The following is a 5,495-nucleotide window of genomic DNA, read 5'->3' as shown; positions in this document are numbered from 1 at the left end:
ATATGCAATCTAAACTAAATGAGAGCAACTGATAAGAAAACTAAACTGACTACCTAAGACTGAGACATCTGACTTAAGATTTATTACAAACTCCGACGCTAACGATCTAAGGATCCAGATCTATCCTGGTCTTACAGACAGGGGAACCATAAGTGTGATGACCACGTGGCGGTGAGCGGTATGGGTGCTGAGTCCCAACAGGAGCGGGAGAACCACCCTCCTGGTGATGGCGCTCTGCCAACTCAGCACGCAACTCCGCAATCTCCGTTCGAGCCCTGCTTAGCTCGTCCAGAGAGTGATCCAGCTCAGTGTTAAGCACTGCGACTAGGTTGACTGTGCTGCTCAACCTAGGGTTAGCCTCACCAACAGGTGAGACAACCACACTCTCTGTGCTGCCAGTAGGACGGCGGGGGTAGTACCGAAGGTTAAGACCGTCGGCCACCCCACCGAACAAAGAACAGTACTGGGAGAGTGCACGTCGTGCTGCATCCTGCATAGCCGCCTCTGCAGTGTCCCTCTCGGAGATGGAATAGTGCTCCGAAACGGCCTCCGCACCCCGGAGGTCATCCTCCGGACGGCGAACTAGGCAGGTAGCCTCCCAGCGGTCCGGGTATCTCCCGCGACTGTGCTGGTAGACTACACAACGATACTCGATCGACCAGGTGTGCCGGTCGAAAGCCTGGCGCAGCAAGGTGTCGAGTGCGTCGTGGAAGTGACAACCGCGAGCGGCGTCACGGGTGATGGGTCGGGCGACCCATCCTTCCGCCTCCTGCGACTCAGAAGACTCCATGCTGTGGTCTGAGTCGTCGTCGTCGGGGTCTCCTCCAGTAGCTCCTCCAACAGCCGGGGCGTCCCGCGGTGGTGCAGGGGGCGCCTCCAGCTGGGTCACAGAGGAACGGGGCCTCACAGACTCCACCTCTCGCTGGGGTGGGGAGGAAGAGCCCTGCTGCTCTCTGTGCTGGCGCCGGCGTTCCTGCTCCTCACGCAGGCGGTGGTGCAGCCTCTCCAGGTGACTCGACTGACCGGACACGGTGCGGCGCAGAGGACGCTCCGCAAGTCGAGATGGCAGGAAAGGGATCACCGACTTACGTGCAGTGTGTCTAAGACGAGCCATCTACAAAAGACACCGTAAGCATAAGAGTAAGAGCAGAACTAATATGACAAGTGAGTAAACCATGGACAGAATAAGATAAAATTTTTTTAACAAGGTATAATATAGTATATATATGTAGTAAAACATAGGGTTGGTCGAGGTGACCGACTTTTGAAGCAACATCAGAGGTCAAGGTGAGAGGGAAGGACAATAGTCCTTAGTACGACCAGTGCTACTCTAGGTCAGCGGTCCTACAATCAGCACGACTTTGATACCACTTATGTCACACCCGGTTTTGGAAGGCAAACCGAATGCGAACTATGTACGTGCCAGGATCAGAACTCACGTACACAACGATTACATAAATGAACATCATCACACAATGCTCGAATAATAACATAAAGGAGTACTTATTACATCATAGAGTCATAGACATCCACATAGTCATTGTCTTAACAAGTAAATCAAAGTACTAGCGAAACGCAGTAAAGATAAGGCCCTCACAGGCAGCTGACTGGGGGTTGCCGCCAACCCACTCCTAGAATTCATCGTAATCTTGGAACTCCTGGAAGTCTCCTTCCACGGCTTCACCTTCCCCTGAGCAGTGGTTACAATGCAGACAACCTGGTGTTTTGTGGTAAAGCAAGGATGAGTACACATCAACGTACTCAGCAAATGTCCCGTTTGGCTGAAGTGGACTAGCTTTATGTGGGGTTAGGCTCAAGCAGTTGCTTTTAGTTGGTCAAGTATTTATCATTAGTAGAAGCCAGATTTTAGCATTATTCAACCCGTAAACCACCTCCTCATCGAGGAACAACATCATCATAGTCGAACCAAAACCACAATATAATCCTTGTATCTTGAACCATCTGTATCTCTAATCAAAGAGGATCCCAAGGCTGCTCTTAACCGTGAGCACGGCTGATATACCAGTTTCACTACCCTCTGCAGAGGTTGCACACTTTACCCATGAGTCATGATTCCCTTTCTACCCGGGGAGAGCTAATCCCCATTGACCACTACCTAGGTGGTCCGGCAGGGCATCACTACGTAGCTTTTACAAAGATTCCCTAGAGATCATAGCTGCCCGTTAGGTTTCTCCAGTTTGATAAACACAGTACCCCTCCCCGCAGGAGAGTGACTAACAAAGAGCAAAACGAAAGAACCTCGGCACTCAGCCTCGGCAGAGCAAGCACTGTGCCTGGACCCCATTGACGGCACGACGGCTAAGCAACTACACCTCTAGTTCATCTAATTAATCAGCTAAGGGCACCCCATTTCACCCTCATGGTTGCACTGTTATCCCGGGTGGTCTCTCAACGAACCAGTCCTTACGGAGAGGTACTCAGGAAACAGCCTGAGCCCCCTAGAGTATCACAAGATCATCAACATCATCAGGATAACAGTATCATAAATAGTCACATCATGTTCATTGATTAAGTTAAGGCAATAGCAGAATGCTAACCATAACAGCCCATAAGGTCATCAAGGATAAAGTAAAGTGTACAGCTAGTCAATCCTTAGGTTTCAAGTAAGTAATGCGGGGTAGTAAGTTATAAATGAATAGGACATAATGGGACAGAGGACACTTGCCTTCACCAAACTGCTGATCAGGGACTTCCTCTGCAACCTCCTCGGGAAACACAGACTGCTCGTTGTCTACGTAAAGTAATCATTCACACTATGCACTTGGGAAGATAACAAACAAAAAGCAACATACCAAACATATGCAGCAGAGAGATCACAAGTTCATAGTTGGAAAGGGATAGGCACTCTGGTGTTCCCTAGGTCTGGGGTAGAGGACTATACAAGGTGATTCACTATCCACTAATCAGGTTTAAGTCAGTGGTGGGATTAAATTATTACATGGTTTTAAGTTACTAAACTTAAGTGTTTAAGTCCATAAACTTAAGTAATCCAACTCTTATTAAAGTCTACCAATTTCTAATTATCTCAATTAGGGTTCCAATAGCCTTAATCCTATCCTGGTGATTAACTATTAATTGGTACATGGAAACAGCAGAGAAACATTGTTTAAATGGATAGACAAAAACATCATGAGCATTTTGCAATTTGAAGCACCTAATTTGGAGTTCATATGACAAAGTTATGAATTTTACAAGTTTGGGGATTAAAAATATACCCTAAATACCTATTTTGAATTAAATAAAAGGTCCAGGGACTTATCTGCGAGAAACCAGGGACGGCGGGTTCAAATTCCAGAAAACCGGGGGTCTCTTTAAGAAAACGCGCGGGCGAAGGGGTATCGGGCTACTACGGCCGTCAGATCTAAAACGAACGGCCAGGATTAGATCCTGCGGGCGGGCGCGCGAGCGCGCGGCGGCCTGGGCGACTGACAGGCGGGACCGGGCGGGCAGCGCGGGGCGCGGGCAGGCTGACAGGCGGGGCCCTACTAACAGGGAGGCAGGGTGTGGGGGAAGCGGGCCTGGGCCGCTGGATCTCGGGCGGACGGCCAGGATTGGGCTTGGCCTAATCAAAACGAGGCCGCCCGATCTGGGACGGACGGTGGGGATCGGGTGGCCGGCCTGGGCTTATCCTACGGCTAGCTGGGGCGGCGGCGCTCGTCCCCGCGGCGGAGGACTCGCCGGAGACGAGGGGCGCGGGCGTTTGGCGGGGCTCCGAGGCGACCTGAGCGGCCGGGAAGGTTGGGGAGGGCACAGAGAGTCCTCTGGTGGGGTCTGGGTCGGGGCAGGGGCACCGGAGGGGGCGGTTCACGGCGGAGCAGCTCGGCGGCGGGATTACTCTACTCCGGCGAGGAATTAAACATGGTAGAAGGCAATACACGGGTCGATAGGGGTCGGGAGAGGTTCCTTACCTCAAGGCGGGCTCCGAGGACTACTCGGCGGCGACAATGGCTCGACGGTGGCCCGGGGCGACGGTGGCGGACCTTCGCGGCTGCACGGGGAACGGCGGGTGAGCGCGGGCAGAGAGAAATAGAGAGGGGGAGAGGGATTTGGGGCGCGTCCCGGGTTGCGGACACCGGGGCGAAGCTCACCGTGGCAACGGACACGGCGGAGCTCCAACGGCGGTAGGGAAACGAGCTCGGGACGGCGGGGATTTGTGGCGGCGGTGCTCTGGCGTGCGCGCAGCGAGGGAGAGGTGGAAGAGGGGTCCGCTAGAGCGCAAATGGGGGAGGGGGCGAGGGCGAGTGGGGTTCGGGGCTCAAGTGGCCAGGGGCGGGTCAGTTGCGAGCTCCACGCGCGACGTGGGCGCGGAGAAGGCGGGCGCACGCAGCTCGGGCGGCGGTTACGCGAGGACGAGGGAGCTGACAAGCCGGGCCCGCGAGCAGAGAGAGAGGGGAGAGCGGAGGCGGGCGCGCGAGAAGCGGCTGCGCTGACGGGCGGGCCCGCCAGGGCAGAGAGAGCGGGGGGGGGGGGGGGGGGGGGAGAGCGCGCGCGCGGGATTGGGCCGGCTGGGCCGAAAGGCCGAGGGGGGCAGGGGAGTGGGCTTCTTTTCCTTTTCTTTTTATTCTGGAATTGTTTTCTCTTTTCTTTTTATTTTCTCCAATTGATTCAAATCCAAATGAGCCACAAATTCAAATCAAACTTTCCAAGAATTATGCACCAAGCAAAAGTGAAATCTATGGTTCATCATGATGCAACAATTCATACTCCCTTAGGGTTTAACATAATAAACTATAATTACAAATAAAGTAAGCACTTTTCTCCTATAGAAATGAGAAAGAAAAGGGTGAGGAAGGATGAGAAAAGGGAAGTAACACCTGAATTTGTGAATATGAGCAAAGAAATTTTATACCCCCAAATTCAGGGTGTTACAGAAATGGTCAAATTGGAACTGCTAGAGGAACGAAATTTCAATAGCATGACTTAGGCTCCTAGAATATGGGGCCCTTGGGACAATCTAATTGATTGCAGGGACCAAGTACTCTGAATATGACTGGGGATTTTCCTATGGGTATTGGAGCGAGTCCAAGCAGATTAAAGAGGACGAGTTGTTAGAGACTATTATTTATTCAAATAATTTCTAGTATATTTATCATAAAAGGGGAGGTGCAAGAGATAGATTCAGACTTCTTGTAGAGTGGAACAATGCAGTACCGGACACGAGATATATCTTTCAAAGAAGAAGGCTTTTTCGAATAAGCCAATTGATTTGGGACCTTTGGATCCATTCAAAGATCAGGCCTTTGTCTCTATGTTTTCACGTCGAGAATTCTTTGCTCATGAAGATGAAGAGATGGCAAATCGGCTTAGTACCAGTACCTGGAGAAAAAAGCTTCCTAAACATATGGCTAGCAACTGGTTCACCAGGAGTACGCAAGAAAGGCAAAAACACTACAGATTATTGATTTAGGAATGGGAATGGGCTAGAACCCTAGGCTCTTCCTTATATAATCAATGGACTTTTCATTCTAATACTC

The sequence above is a fragment of the Zea mays genome, chromosome 5 (assembly GCF_902167145.1).
Source record: "Zea mays cultivar B73 chromosome 5, Zm-B73-REFERENCE-NAM-5.0, whole genome shotgun sequence".
NCBI classification, from domain to species: Eukaryota; Viridiplantae; Streptophyta; class Magnoliopsida; order Poales; family Poaceae; genus Zea; species Zea mays.
The sequence above is the reverse complement of the archived record's forward strand: the minus strand, read 5'-3'. Positions refer to the sequence as shown.